Source organism: Pagrus major, chromosome 14 (genome assembly GCF_040436345.1).
Source record: "Pagrus major chromosome 14, Pma_NU_1.0".
NCBI lineage: Eukaryota > Metazoa > Chordata > Actinopteri > Spariformes > Sparidae > Pagrus > Pagrus major.
This window is the reverse complement of record NC_133228.1, coordinates 22874053-22890953: the sequence shown is the minus strand read 5'-3', so window position 1 is coordinate 22890953 and position 16901 is coordinate 22874053. Positions and strand designations below refer to the sequence as shown.

General features: G+C 44.9%; 1 protein-coding gene across 1 annotated transcript in view; it reads right to left on the bottom strand.

Moving 5' to 3' along the window:
* celf2 (cugbp, Elav-like family member 2) overlaps nt 1-16901 on the bottom strand; it is a 217114-nt gene that overhangs the window by 52820 nt on the left and 147393 nt on the right. The window lies entirely within an intron of this gene.

Here is a 16901-nt window from a genome sequence, read left to right as displayed (position 1 = left end):
AACTAACAAAATTGTGATTATTGAACACTTCGCTTTTTTCTTACAAAGGTCTACATAAGAAAGAAAAGAAGGAAGGAAGGAAGAAAGAAAGGAAAGGAAGGAAGGAAGGCAGGCAGGAAGGAAGGAAGGAGGGATGGAGGGAGGGAAGAAAGGAAGTAAGGAAGGAAAGAAAGAAAGAAAGAAAGAAAGAAAGAAAGAAAGAAAGAAAGAAAGGAAGGATGGTAAAAAAGTAAAGCAGCTTTTGTTCTTGTGTTTATAACGTTGATGTTAATAATAACTTTTGAAACACGGATTCATCCACACGCTTCTGAAACTCATGTAAAATGGAGTTTCTCATCTTTTCAGCGGTATCACATCGTCTTTTTTGGGCATTCAGGGCCTCCGTAGTGACCGTAATACACCATCATGTTCAGTGACTGATATATTTGCTTCCACGTCCTCTGTTTGGATTCAGTAACCTTTCTATTTACTCTTTTCGGACACATCTACGTGTTCAGTAAATGATTACAGGATTACACCTGTTATTCACTGCACCCTGCTTAGGAAAGGTCAGATGGAAGTCTAAAACATCCGAGTACATCTTTTTAAATAAAATAACTAAACTTCCACAGGCTGTGAGTGAGCTCACTGTACTGAAAACACTGGTATTCAAATCTGGTATTCATCGATTCTCAGACAAAGTTCTCCTGAATCAAACGATGTGTGGCACTCGATGCTGACTGTGGGAAGAAAAACAACATAAACACAGGAAGCAAGGCGCCCTGAAAAATGTTCTAGGTCTATTAGGAGGGAGAAAGAGGAAGAACAATGGATGGAAAATCTGAAGTGAAAGAAAAAACTAAACAGAAAGACTGTGAACCAACAATCAACAGAGACACAGAGAGAAACAAAAGGAGGGAAGAGGTTCAGAGACAATGGACGGACAGGAATAGTCGATAACCCTTCAGGCTGCAGCCTCACTACAGTATCACCAACACAAGGACGGATGCAGGGACATGGATGACATCTGTGTGTGTGTGTGTGTGTGTGTGTGTGTGTGTGTGTGTGTGTGTTGAAGCCACATCAAACGAAAGGAAAGTCGTGTCAAAGCGAAACCTGGAAGTCACATCAAGTCAGTTCTCGTTAATCCATTTCAAAGTCTGTCCTCTAAAGGCAGAAAACAAAAAACACAAACACAAAAGCCACGACAGCATCAGCCGCCGCCGCCGCCGCCGCCGCCGCCGCCGCCGCCGCCGCCGTTCACTCCTGAAAAGCACAACACACACACACAAACACAAACAGGTACACAAAAAAAAAAAATCTGTCTGCTTTTCAGGCGTCTCCTCCTCAGGTCCGTCTACCCAGAATACCCGGCGGGCGGGCGGGCGGCGCTGTCGGCATGTTTGATCTCGCCGAGCTCCCGCTGAGACCCACAACGCAAGACTCTCCTCCGCCATCCCACAATTCCACAGTGCTTTTTGTTCTCGCCTGGCAGCCCCCACGGCCGCAGTCTGCCATTCATTATGCGCTCAGCGGGAGCCCGGCAAAAACTACTAAGTCCTCACTGCGCTCCGGCTCACAGACAGCAGTGGAGCCAAAAAAAAAACTTCATGCCCGCGTTTAGCCGAACAAACGTATCTGTCTCGTCAGTACGGCCGCTTAATCTACTTCCTGTTTACCTGCCTCGTCCTGCGTGAGGAGCTCATTCTTCTCTCCCGTCCCTAAAACCTCTTTTCTCGTCCTCTTCTGCGCTCTGAACTGAGATTTCTTTGGTAAAAATCTGTAATTGAAATCATCACAAGCCTCTCAAAACATGAAAAGAAAGAAAGAAAAAAAAATAGTTGATTACTTCACAAAGCAGCCGAACAGTTAATGACACAAACTTAAACCCAATGTAATTTTCACTGATGTTTTGATTACTACGTCCGAAAAAAAAAAAGTTTGCGCGCTCTTTAAGCAGCTTATTATCTGCTCGTAACGCATCCGCGGCGCACTCGAAAAGCAAAGTGCCGCCATTTGTTTTTTAATCATTTTTTTAGAGCACTTGAATTGCCTTATTACAAACCGCACAGTTCAGTTCTGATTGACTTGAGTCACGCTGGGCGCCGCTGTAAAAACACATGATAAATGCACACCTTTGAAAATCGATTAACATTTAATTTACATATTAATGTGCACACACTGAAAGTCACCACTCACACGGCTAATAATGAGCTGCTAAGCCACCATGTTGTCCCACTTGTTCAAGAATTACAGCTCCTTCCTTTTTTTTTTTCTCCTCGCTGCTCCACAATATGTGTCATATCTTACAAGACCCGCTACGAAATGGTTTTAATTTATCTGGATTTATAGTTTCTTGAGCCGCGGCTACACGGGCAACCAGAATCCACGGCGATTGTCGGTTCATTCATGTCTAAATTGAATTTAGCTTGATTACTTCATTTGTCCTACAGGGGTGGGAAATCTCATTTTTTTCGCCTCAGTTCGGTTCACTTAATTGTCATTTCTCTCAGTTATCAGAGGTCGGAGGCTCACACTTGAATTTTAAAAGTGTTCCTGAAGCTAAAAACAAAAACATCTGTTGCATTCACGTCCTCGTCAGTTTCTCTGAGACTATGTTGTCGAGGCCTCGTGGAAGGTTTCTAACCAAACACTCATTTTTACATCTTTGTTGAGCTTTCACGACGACTTTCAGCCACCGTTTGAAACTTTCACCAACCGCCGGTGCGACGTAAAGTCAGATTAGACTCGTCTTTCAGCCAATGCAGCCGTTTTGAGGAAGTCTGGCAGTCAGAGAATGAAATAAATCCCACAAAACTTCAAATCTAAATTAGCTGCAAGGTGAAAAATGATCCAAAAACAGTCTTTTTGCTTTATTATTCAGAAAAAACATCCAGATGAGGGGGGCTGAACTGACAAGGTCCTCTTCTACTGTTCTGTACAAGTTGTTTGGGCTTAATTAGCGTCAAATATGGACAGAAAACCCAAAGAATGGGTTCAGCTTTGCAGAAATACCGAGGAAAGACAAGAAAATTAGCTGGCAGAGAGGAAACTATAGCTGAGAGACACTTAAAGTTGATTTATGGCAAACAGTTGCTTCGTCCTCCAACAGGCACGTCAACATTAGCATTCAGTTAGCATCCGTCTGATAAATGTAGATCTGTTTTTAGCGTCCACATAAAGGTCGACTCTTTGGGACACGTTCCACTTCCTTACCTAGCTAGTTGCTAACGTGCTAATAGGTAGCAGCTCAAGCTTGTTTGCTGAAAACATGGATAATAAGAGACTGAATCACACAGGACAAGTGCTGTTAAACCAAATTAGGCTAAAAGATTTCACTGTGGGTTTGTCACCACGTTTCTCACTGGTCATTTGATTCACCGTTGATATGAGAAATATTGAGTAATTGAGCTTTAATGCGTCTGCGAGCAGGACGAGTCACAGCTGTGGTTGTGTAAGATTAGCTTAAATCACCAGAAGATATTTATGTCAGGATGAGCGAGACCATAAGGTCCACATTACACCAGAGGGATCAGAGTGCAGCGGGCAGCCAGGATGGATTTTTACGACCTTCCAGTTATTGGGCGGCCTCTTTAATCACCCGTCCGTCCTGGCTGAGGTGAGGTGTCTATGTGTCGGTAGCTGACACCCGCTAACCCCCCCTCGTCTCCTTTATCTTCATGTCCTCATCGTGACCAAAGACTCCCGGCTACCTGTCCGGCAATCAGGCCATCTACGTCTTAAACCTTAAGCCCGTTAAATAGTTCCTCCTCCCGGTGTATCGAGTGCAAAGAAACCAAACACTCCTTAAATGTTAACTGCTGCTCCGGGGTGAACGTTACCCTGTCGCCTCCTCCTGACCGGCAGACGTCTTCCAGGAATTTCCCCGATGCTTAAAAGGTCAGAGGTCGCCTTGTCCTGGAGCCAGAGGACTAACTTGAGGCTTCACGCTGGGAATAGGACGGTCATGTGTGTGTGTGTGTGTGTGTGTGTGTGTGTGTGTGTGCCCTTTGCCGGCAGTTGGCGTCTTCAAAGCAAGAGCCAAGTTCACATGACCGGAGTGTGTGTGTGCCAGAAACTGGGGAGTGCACATACTGTACGGTACCAAACACCACCACCACCCTCTCTCTCTCTCTCTGTCTGTCTGTGTGTCTCGCTCACACACACACACACACACATGCGCTCACACACACACACACACACAGACGGCGACCACACACTTTCTCCGCCCTCCTCTCTGAAGGTGTGACGGTGAGCTGCTGGGTCAAAGTCAGACAGATGGCCCTCACAGTCGGGATTCAATACCAGTGACCGAGACCGTACGACCGACCACACACACACACACATCACACGCACACATGCACATCGCACATAAACACACACACACACCTGCAAGCAAGCAGCATCCACACTCAACCACAAAGGTGCCCCCTGAAGACGCGTGAACTCTAGACGGCGATCATCACCTGCGACACAGAGGACACCTCACCTTCATTGTTGAATCCACTTAAGATCTCCCTTAAAAAACAGAAAAGAAAACAGGAAACACGCCTCAAATCATCGGTTCTGCCCCGTTAACATCTGGATAAAGAACCCACGAACATCTGGCGGCCGTCTTCGGTAGGAAAGGAAACAACCGGCGTTCAATCCTGCGTCAAATGACTCACGGTATTCACAGGTATTAAACCGCCTCCAGCTCCGACCTGCAGCGATGGAAACACGACACCCACGTTTTTTCTTCCGGTGCGGATTCATTGAAGTTACGGACATTGGTGCTTAAATTCTTGTCCAGCAGGGAGGCCAAAGTAAGAGATGTAAACGTTCTCACCGGCCTCCACGCAGACTTTCAGCGGGTTTGTGACGTTGACTGTGACACACCGAAGAAAAAAGCAGTCAGTGGTTTATTTTTTGTAGGTTTGCTCCAATAAAAAGATCTGGAGATGCAATTTGGGGTTCAGTATCTTGCTCAATGACACTTCAACACGCAGCTGGGAGAGCCGGGGATTTGAACCATCGACCTTCCGATTAACTAGACACAAAAAGCTACATTATGGAGGATAAAATCGTCTTTTCAGCAAACTAATATTTAAAAAACCAGCACACACTCCTCTGTCATCAGAAACTTTATCTCCGTCTTACATACTTCTGAATCCTCAGTGAAACCCGAAGGTAAACTTCAGGTGTTGTTCCTCCTCGCCGACGCCAGTGAAACACACACTGTGCACACACACACACTCGACACATTTTCAAACACGGCGTCTGCTTCCTCCCGTCGCTCCGACAAACACCTCGATACAGATAAAGAGTGACTTTAACTCTCGCTCTCCTTTCAGCAAACAAACCCGCCATAAATCAAATTGTCCTTTACAATATCCCTCGTCTTAGCGCCCGCTTAGCGCGCAGTTAGCCTACATTATCCCCACTTCATTTAGCTCGGTAAACAATTAACCCAGCGCACGTGTGTGTGTGTGTGTGTGTGTGAGCAGAATGATTGAGGGATTTGGCATCAGCTATGCCGCGTCGCGTCTCCTTCGCTAACTACTCTGAGTGTTTAACATAGCTGGCCTGCGTTTACAGCCTCCCCTCTTCTCCCGCTCCCTCCCCCCACCCGCCGAAAAATCAATATGCTTAAACACCGCCACCAACTCGGAGAGAAAAGAGGGGTTAGGGAAGTTAATTTGAAACAAGCGATTAATATTTCTTTCGTTAAATAAGAGCACACACACACACACACACTCGGAGGTCTGTGCATCGATGAGGTTTGCCTTCCTTCAGCCCTGTTTGCGATAGCATTTGGGTTTCACTACAGCAATTACAGCCTTTAATTGAATTGATTTTGATAATGAGCCTCTGTAATGACACCGCTGTGGGAATGGTTGTGTGTGTGTGTGTGTGTGTGTGTGTGTCACTGTTGTTTTTCTGGACTTAAATGATGTGTGAGGGAAGCCGAGCAGGATCTCAAGACGAGGACACACACACACACACACACTCACAAACATTAACAGGCTGCTGCGTCGCCGCTCTCACAGCTTATTGGTCAGCCGTCTGTGGCCGGCCTTTTTGTTTTTTGTGAACCACTTGTCCGAGGTCTAACCTTTCAGCCAGTTGCATAATATCCTCCAGGCTATAACACATGAATGTTTGATGACACACGGCTTAGTACATGATACATTTTATATCCTACGCTCGCCTGTATTTCCGCTGTTTCAGGATTAGCACCACCTACAACTACTTCCCCGAGTCCTTGGGCGGTTACGCCGGTCAGGTTTGCACCGCTGCTTGAAAAAACTCGGGGAGTAAATCCGCCGCTCTGTCAGCCTGTGGGAGTTACCTCATCTCTTTTTCCTGCCAGTCGGCTCATCTGCTTCTTAAGTGCAGCGTGGAGAGCTATTGTGATAGAGCAGCGATATGTGTAATAGGCTCCTACCTGAACAAACAACATGCATCGACTGACAGGCCGTGGACATGAAGCTCCCCTCCCTCCCTCCCTCGCAGCGCTGCTATCAAGCACTTTAAAACACACACACTCGTGCACGCTGGAGGGTTTGCTCCGGTGTCAGTTCGGCTGATAAACGGGGCAGACGCCGGGGCGTTTTTATACGTCTTTGCTCGCACCGCCGCGACGACTGATGTGTTTTGATTACATTCAGAAGTCATTATCGAGCTGATCAATGCTGCTCGGCTCAGACTCCACCTCAGGTATCGGCGTCTCGCGGACTAAGTGCTGTTGCTTTGCAGAAAACTTGTACATCAGGATGCCCATAAAAACGTTCGTCTGCGCAACTCAACACAGTTTACAATTCATTTAAAGGCATAAACAGTGAGCGGGGAGGATATTTGGGGATTTAGGGAGACGATTTGGCAGTATAACAACATCAGAAAGTGTATCTTGAGTATTGTGTGTATTGAGTGTGTGTGTGTGTGTTGTATACAGCCAGTGTTTAAAACATGCAAAACAGAAAATGCCTTTCAGATGAGTTTGGTGACACTCGGGACGTGTTTGCAGCCTGTAGGCTCGTCCCGCTGCTCGGGTTTCTCTCCAGTGAAGTTGGAAAGAGAAATCAGAATGATGACCAAATCAGACAGTGATAATTAAAGCGTACTCTGTATTAATTACTTTATTAATAGTTTAACAGCAGCAGCAAACTGCGATAAGTCCACGTTTGTGCGACTGCAGTTAGATTCTGCATTTTCGGCGTTTTTAAGCGTGACGCCGCTGGATGTTTTTAGCCGAGCTTGTGCCGACCAAAACCAGAATGGGTGTTTTTTAAGGAAACGTTGGAGGCAATTCCAGCTGTTTGGGGCAACAGAAACAGGTGTTTCAGGCCTAAACCATGATGTTTTCCAAACCCTAAACAAGTGGTTACTGTGCCTGAACCTAACCAGAGCCTGAGCACAGCGCTGTGACGAGAGAGAAACAGGACACTGAACGCGAACAAACATAAAAGTTGCAACACAAAGAAACGTACGGCCTGAACTCATCTGTGGTTTTGCAGAAATATACTCTCTTCTATCACATCTACAAGTTATTTGCTCCGGCATTAGAAAATGATACAGATCTTACAGACTGTAATGTCCTTTAAACTTCTTTTTAAAATTATGTGAAATTGTAAATATTTATGGCAAAGATATAAAAAAAAAATCAAAGATGTTGTATTCCTCCCCCCATCACTGAAACAGCTCATTTTTCTTACTTTCCACCGGCTGTAATATTAAACTCAGTGGTTTTTATTCCAAGGGCAGGTTGACTTCAAGGTTTTCTATTCGTCTGATACCAATTGAGACTGTTTTTACAGTAATTGGATTCAGAAACGTTGCAAGTTACAGCTTTTAACGGCTCGGGTTTGTTGAGTACTCGATGATTTCATCTTGTTTCTTTCTCGCTGGACAAAAATCTGAATCATTTTCATCTGAATACGGAGCCGCGGAAAAACAATTCTTGGAGCAGGGGGTTGCAGACAGGACTCCCACTCAGCGGACCGTCGGGAACATATTATTGTACCGTTCATTTATTATTTCTTGAAATAAAAGATTTTCCATTTTCTTTTCAATTTTTCTGTCACGATAAAACACTTGGTGGGTTTAGGAGGACATGGTTTGGATTAAAATAAACCCTTCTACAGCGTGTTTGAGAGGGAAACTTTCTAAACGTGACTGGTCAGTTTCAGTGAGCTTGGCAGGACACCGACACGGCGATATCAGATCGTCCGTAGAGCATTAATAAATTATCTCCTGTTAATAGCCTAATAAACCCTTTGCAGAGTCTTAACCTCGTGGAGGAAGCGGAGAGGTGACCTTGGTCGCTGGTTCGACGCCTCGCTTTGTCCAATAAAGCCAGAAAAATGCCCCAAAAACATCTTAAAATAAGAAAGAAAAGAACAGTGGAACCATAAAAATACGACTTAAACTGACCTCCAAGAGTCCCAGTTTTGATTCACATCTGATAACAGATTTATCAGATGTGCTTCACTTTCAAATACGACTCAATCAAATAAGAAAGTGTGAGCTCGCTCCGGTCAACATCACCGCCTGCGGTGCGTGCGAGAGAGAGCAGCCGCAGTCTTACAGCTCGTCGTTTCTCGAGCGAGCGCGCGAGTTTCCCCTTCAAAAGGCTGAAACAGTCGCAGTCTTCAGACCACAGGGGCTTCTGCATGAAAGAATATGATTTCTCACATCACTGAGAATGATAATACAACATTATCAGTGACAGTGTGTCGCTCTCCCGTCCTCAGCACAGTCCGCCAACTTGAAATAATAAATGACCGATTAGATGACTTATGTCTTTGGATTGTAAATTGCTGCTTTTAAACCTTAACCTTGCTCGAGATCACACTTACTTTGATGGCGGCCTTTGATGTGCCTTTGGTTTTTTGCGCGAGCGCACACACACACACACACACACACAACCTTGCGCCTGTATTCTGGCAGCGGAGCGTCACTAATTATCTCGCCAGCAGAAAGGTAAGGGAGGTGGGGACCTGTGTGTGTGTGTGTGTGTGTGTGTGTGTGTGTGTGTGTGTGTGTGTGTGGTCTCAGTGCGACAGTAGCTTTTAATGAGCCCCACGCTTCTTATCAAGCTTGGCGCTCGACAAACGCTCTGATCCGCCCACATGGAGGACGGGGCTCCACTGATCACGTCTGAAGCCCCCGCCCAACCCGACCCAACCCAACCCAACCCAACCTCCCCCACCGACACACACACACACACACACACACACACACACACACACACACACACACACACCCCACCCGACACCCTCTCTTCCCTCCCCTTCCCTTCAGCCGGAGTGTCAGAATGAAATATCCTTGAGAGAAACTGTGAATCAAAGGGCTTTTTCATCGGTTTTCACAAAGAGAAAGAGAGATGGAGAAGGGGAGAGAAAGATGGAGAGAGGGTGAGATCCAACTGGACAAAAGAGAAAAAGACGGGGAGCGAGGGAGGGATGGAGAACAGGGCAAGAGGTAGAAGGGAGCGAGAGAAGAAAGAGGATAAAGGAGCCGAAGTTTTTCCGAGCTGGAGGGCACTCCAGAGGACACGTCCTAGATTAGCTCTCGCCCCTCCTCGTCATCCTTCCATCTCTTCCATCCCCTCCACCCTCCTTCCCTCCACCCTCCACCCTCCGCCCAGGCTTCAGACGGAGGAACAGCGGCCTCGGGGCCCTCTTGGCGGGTGTCAGGGGGTGGGGGAGACGAGGGGGAGACACCGGGCATTTAGACATCTGTCAGCCACTAATGAAAGAGTTCAATTTAGTGGAAAATCTCAAACAACCTTGTCTGACAGGCTGGCTGACAGGCTTTAACTCGCCGCGTGTTGCTCGCCGTGTGTGTGTGTGTGTGTGCGTCTCAGCGTGTGTGCTGTGTTAGCGTGGAGGGTGGGTGTGTCTCCGAGTGGGGAAATAAAAAAACAAGAGAGAGAGAGAGAGAGAAAACGTAATGTAATAAACTCTGACTGTGCCGGGGCATATGCTTATGTGCACATAAAAAGTGTGTGTACGAGTGTGTGTGTGTGTGTGTGTGTGTGTGTGTGTGGAGTCATGCAGGGGTGTGGATCAGGCGGTGCAGCAGGGGTGGGGTCTTATGGCTTTACATCGCTCCAGGGGTACAGGGCATGTTTTTCCACGATAGATGGGTTATAATGTGTGTGTGTGTGGAAAGAAAACGTATTTAGACCTCGCTATTAGAGTCGGAGAGTGAACACACGGCTCTCCAGGCAACACACACACACACACACACACACACACACACACACACACTGACTTTGTCTCCACCCCCCCGGTGCTTCATTAGCAGGTCATTAGAAACGACTTCACTTACAGCTGTTGTTTTTTTGAGAAGCGGTTCTGCTTAGTCGTCCTCGTGTGAAACGTCATGACTCATTGTTTTTGTTTTATTCCGTTTTTTTCCTTCCGCCTGCTGATTTACGACGGCGACGCGCTCTCGAGCGACGCCGACAATTACCGGCACAGTCTGAACTGAAGCGCTAACGTTTGATTCATATGACAGGATTAATTTAAAGGTGCAATATGTAAGAAAGTTTGGTGTAAAACGTTGAATAGTTAACCACATTATGATGAAATAACTGTTGCAGAGAAATCTATTGAAGTTAGCATGCTAACCAGCTAGCCACTAGTGAGTCCAACAGTAAACAACACTCACACAGCGCTCCAAGCTGAGTTAGCTAATGCGACCGCTAGCTGCACAGTCAAACAAGCTACTTACTAGCTAATGGGAGCTACAGTTAGCAGCAGTTAGCGGTTACTTTGGTGATATGCAGCCCCCCTATTTGTTTGGAGTATGAATTTGACAGGTGTTTTGTGTAAAAGTAAAGATATCATGTTGTTATATTACTTTGGTGAAAGTGAAAGTCACCCATTCGAAGAGTACTTGAGTAAAAAGTCTTAAAGTATCTGACATTAAATGTACTTAAGCATCAAAAGCAAAAGTAAAAGTAAACAATACGTATACGTAGATACTGTGGGTTGACAGATTTAATTTTTATTTAGCATTTTTCTGATAATCAGAACGTGTTTTCTTTTGTTTCATTAAAAAAATCGCAGATAAAACAAATTAATTTATGTAATCTGAAAAAGTAACTAGTAACTAAAGCTATCAAATAAATGTAGTGGAGTTAAAAGTACAATAATTGCCTGGAGTGGAAGTAGAAAGTTGCAGAAAATGGAAATATTTGCGTACCTCAAACTTGTAGTCAAGCACAGTAATTGAGTAAAGTTACTTAGTTGCCTTCTGTCACTGCAAACGACCAGTCTGAAATTTGTTATTGTGATTTTGGGGGCATTTTCCCACCAAATAACGAAGCTGCAGTGCTTTATTTCAGATTCTAACCTCTTTTTCGTCAGCTAATTGATGACATTTAGGAAACACTTTGTAGACGTCTACTCTAAAAACTCTCTCTGTGATTTATACAACTTATTAAACGCTTACGTAACGTAATATCAGGCTGCAAATTATACATTAAAGAAGCTAATTCACCTGACAACCATTGTTCTCCACTGACGGGGTCTCTGAAGTTCATTTTGTTTTTTACTAACGTCCTCTTTGATGACTGCCGGGATAATTAACAGTGACTCATGCAAAAGCAGGATGTGAAATGTGTCTTCAAAAGGCGACAGTGTTGGATGCTCTCAGCTCCAGCACAGCTTGAGGTCAGCTAACGTTTGTGAGCTGCAACAGCAACATCCAGCGTTTGCAGCTGTGACGCTAGCAATGAGAAGCAGCGTTCGTTAGCGAGCGGGGTGACGGATTGTTCGTTAGAGTTACAGCCGTGAGATAACGTGAAGAAACGGTCTCGCTACCTTCAAACCCTGCCTCCTCCGAATGAGAACGTCATCTGAATATGTCACGTTATCCATACTGACATGTGGGAAACGTATCCGTGATTTGCAGAAATGTAAAATACGCCCACCAGCACCTCTACGGCTCGTTAATCAACGCCTGAAATCCTGGTTGGTTCGTCTGCAGAAAAACTAAAAGTGTAAAAAGCTGCAGAAAAGAGGTGAAAAAGTCAAATCCTTTAAATACACTCCGGCTCCACTGCGCCGGGATTGAAGTTGGTTGCAGTCGCAGTAATGACAGCTTGTTTTCTTTAACCTACTTCCCAACATTCCTCCGTATCCGAGAGCCTGTCTGACTCATCACAACATGACCTTGTTTACTGGAAACTACAGTGATCAGTGTCGTCTTACAGCGGCACGCACAACAACTTGTGGGTGTGATGGGACCAATCTACTCCCTGTGAAAAAAAAAAAAACTGAACTCAGGCATCTTTTGATACAAATCTATAACAACTGGAAACAAGACGTCTGAGCGATGCAACATCCTGTTCCTGCTCTGACATGCATATGCTGTGGAAACATTACTTCATCGCTGAGGTATGACAGACTGCTCTGGTGCTGATGTGTATACACGCTCTCTGCATGCATTAAATCACACGTGCACACACTTAATATACGTGCACTGTCAGACTGTCAGACTCAGGAGTGACGGGAAGAGCGGGACAGATGTGGAGCTGACGGAGAAGCGACGAGAGCTGCCAGTCGCCGGAGTAAAATGTTGGCTTTGTAAGTTTCTACAAACAATGGAAACATTTAAATCTGCTTTCAGATTACAAAATATGATCTGTGATGACGGGATGATGCACAGCGAGGTGAGGCCAAGCGACAGGCAGCTGAGAGAACTGTTGGCTTAACATTTCAACTGACATAACCAGCGAGGGGACGAGCGTCAGGACATTCAACCCAATCGTTAGAATAAATGTTAGCTAAGTATGTTTCTGCAAAACCACAGAGAAGTTCAAGCCGTACGTTTCCTTTACTTTTTGCAACTTTATGTTTGCCGAGGTTCAACTTTCTATTTCTCCCTCGTGAACACTGTGATTCTGCTCTGGTTAGGTTTAGGCACAACAAACACTTGGTTAGGGTTAGAAAAACAAAAAGAATACCAGTAAAATACCAGTTTTAGTCACCACAAACACGACTTGAAATGTCCCAAAGTCTCCCCAAAAACATCCAGGTCTGTGACCACAAATATGACTGGAAATGTCCCAAAGTCTCCTTAAAAACATCCAGCTCTGTGAACACAAACAGGACTAGAAATGCCCACAATGTCAACATTTCCCTGGCGATTGGTTGTTACTGTTCGTTTCTCCTGTACGAAGGTCTGAACCTCCACCCTTCACTCTCAGCACTGCCGTCGCCTCACTGAGCTCCATGCAGAGACAGATTCATCACATCAAAAGCAGATCCCTTCGCTTAGCGCTTCCCTCCTAAAGAAATGGCACCTGTTCAACTCTTTCCTGCCCTCGACCGACACGGCTGCCGCTCGACGCTGCCAATACCGGCGCCCTTTTTTCTCCAATTTGGCCTCCATCCAGCCTTCCACTCTGATTGCATCTCCCCCTGTTAGGGCCTCGGGTTTGGAAGGAGCGATAGAGCGAGGGAGGGGAAGAGTGCCAATACAAACATTGTTCCACTGGCTTTTTACAAGCCAGGAGAGTGGGGAAGTTAATAAGCAGGTATTGGTTTTTAACTGCGGCGCGTTTATTGCTTTGCCCTCGAGCGTGCTGGAGTGCTCTACTCCACCTTTTTACTGTCCATCTGCCCGTCACTCGGCTAACCTCTCGTTCAATTTCTCCCTCTCTGTGTCAGCTCTCCTTTTGTCTTGCCTCGTTCAGCAATTAATTCACCGTCATCATCATCCATTTTTTTCCCCCCAGTCTCTAGTCGACTCCGCTCACCTTTTCCTGCCCTCCCCCTTTTTTTTTTTTTTTTTAGTTTCAGCTCCAGTTTATTAAACAAATCCTGCAACACTTAATGATTTGTCATTATGCCACTATTGATCCACTGTTTTGCAAGTGAGTGTGTGTTAAGAGAGTGTACTGTATTTATTGTACTTCATATTAGGTTTAAACCATATCCGTCCATCGATTGTGGACTTTTATTAAAAATCGGATGTCAGCCAGTCAGTGTCGTCCAGCTCTGACATGATGAATATGATTCAGGTTTAATTACGCACATATTAAGCCATTGATCAATGTCGTCTGGGCTTCAATGGACAGTTTTAATTCTCCCTGCTCTCAGAAGCTTTTCTGCTCCGCCACAAACAAAAAAATTAGTTTACTGCAGACTCAAATCCCCTGTACTCCCAGGAAAACATTTAATATCATGGCTCGGACCTGCAGTTTCTTATTGTGTTGTTTCCACTCTTAGATTCTGAAGTGAATGGAGATAAAATAAATTCAGACCTGGTGTCAACATCCATCCTGACTGATTCAATCACAAGTGGACAGCTTTAAGTCCGTCAGTTAACACCTGGTAGCAACATGCTTCTTGTGTTCTCGCACAAACATTGCTTCTTTACATAAAAAAATAAATCTCTCCATGTGTAACCTTTGCCGAATTATTTAGAAGGCCCAAAATTGTAAGAATTTGTTGGAGACAGCATTTCACACAGTTTATTAAGTTTCCTCGAACGCATCAACTCACAAAAATGAGCGATTTTCAAAGGGAGTCTGGGGACTTTCTCCATGAATGCCAAAGCAGTTGCCTATATTTGCTACTTTTTACTTTATTTTGTAAAATTTGATGTGATTGTCATCAATAAATGTTGTCTTCACTCATAAATTTTATGTAAATGCTAAACTGCAAGTGGGAGTAAGACGCATTTAAGACACAGAAGCGGACAGGCTGGTACAGTGATGTCACGACAAAGTGGCACTTTTTACAAGGACAGAAACAACTTAATGAAGTGCATTTAATGCCGAATTTACAAGAAGGCATAAATGATGATTAGAATTTGCTTTATCTGATTTGCAAACTTTGTTATGTTTTTCCTCACGCACCAACTCTTAAAATCACGTGATTTGTAAAGGGAGTCTGGGGATAGTGTGAGTACTAGTTCAGCGGTTGGCTCGGTTGAAACAGTGTGTGTTTTTCTTGTTATCTGACACTTTTTTCTGTCTCCCTCAACTTCTCAAACCAAACTTCTGCCCTACGTTACAAATTTGTTTGTATACAACTTCAAAACAGCCTCAAACATAAGAAGCAGATCGAGACGCCTCGGGAGAGAGCAGCTCGCGAGGCGGAGGGATGACCAGACAGAACACAGGGATGGGAGGCTGCTGTGGTGTAAAAGAAGGCGATTTCATGTTCCTATAATCCTGAAACTGCTGCAGTATGTGTCCTCCCCAGGGCTGTTTCACACCTCCAACAAGGGATAAGTGACTAACTCTCGCGGCGTAGGAAAACAGACCGAATTTAACATACTTATTCCACGAGCAATTAACACGGTGACTCTGTGCAAAACAACAAGCTTGACTCCGAATCGGGAACCCGAGCACAAATCCCGGATAGCTCCCGTGGGATTCGCAGAATCCACCCCGTCCTGCCCAGGGGGGGAGCTATCCGCTGATCCAACTGACAGAAGCGAGAGAATGCAGGCGCTCAACTGATGAGATTCCAGTTAGCCGGCGCAGCCAAGAAAGAGAGGCGGGGAGGCAGCCAATAGCCCCAGCAGAAGGGATCAGGAGGCCTCTAAATATCCACCCGGGGCTGAGAGAGTGAGCGCGAGCGAGCTCCGGCCCACTTCCTCTATCGCTCTCCTGGGCCACAGGAGGGAACAATAAGTGGAGGATGGAGCAGGCAGCATGAAAGAGTCAGACATCAACACACTCCCTCACAGCCAAGCTCATTCACCGGTGAGCAGATACGCAGAAACTAGAGCGAGCAGCAATACACGAGATTTAAAAAGAGCTTCTGACCTCTGGTGTCGTGACTTCCAACATTATTCATTTGGTTAAAATTACTTGACATTTACTGAGCAATATCTACATCTGTGAGGTTGGATGATGTGGTTTAAAAACAGCCAAGAACTTTTAAGAAGAATATTCTCACATATACACGTCTGTAAAGTGATCAAAGCCACAATCGCTGCAGTTAATTACGATTCAGTTCGTGAACGCCATGTTTTAGTCATCAGGTGGGCTATGGTTCGATAGAAAGGACTGTTTCTGTGAGGCCAAACTGTCATGTTATATTTTACTGATGTTTCACACAGCGTCCTGAAAAATATGACAGGAAATGGAGAGAGAGACGGGAAGACGTGCAGCGAAGGGCCGTGGCTCTGAAATGCACCCCGAGCTGTGGTGCGTTTGATTGCTGTCATTGACATTTTGAGATATTCAAAATGGCGGAGGGAAGAGGAGACGCTCTAGAAAATAAATGCGTCCTCTTTGACTTATTTTGTGTGTTTTACTTAAAGATATAATTAAATTTACATTTTAATATTTTAATTAAACAGCGACAATCAATAGTCTTCAGATTTTTTACAAATATAGGCTCGTTTTATTTAAATATAGGTCCAATTGGCAGCGTTTTTGTACACAAAGAGAGAAATCTTGTTTGCTGAATTAATGAGAAGGCCAGAATAGTTAAGAATTAATCATAGACAGCATTTCACAACATTTATAAAGTCTCTTCTAACTCTACAACTAACAAAATTGAGTGATTTTCAAAGGGAGTCTGGGGATTTTCTCCACAGGTGCCAAAGCAGTCGCCTTTATTGGTTACTGTTGACATGTTTACCGTCAATATCACTCATACAGTTAGAGGAAAGGCTAAACTGCTAACTGTTGGCAATGTTTTATACAAATATGGGCCCATTTTATCTAATTGTCGGCCCAGTTGGCAGATTATACGCCTCTGGTGCAGAACGTCCACTGGAGCGGACAGATGTATGTTCAGTCACAGAGCAAAGATGCTATCAAAACCTGGATAAAAGCATTTCTAACGTCTGATTTATTTAATATTAGTCTGATTTCCTTAGAATAAAAGGATTTATTGTCATTCCTGAATCACTTTTCATCCTATTGCTGCACGGCGTCGCCTTCAAACTCACATATATTGTGG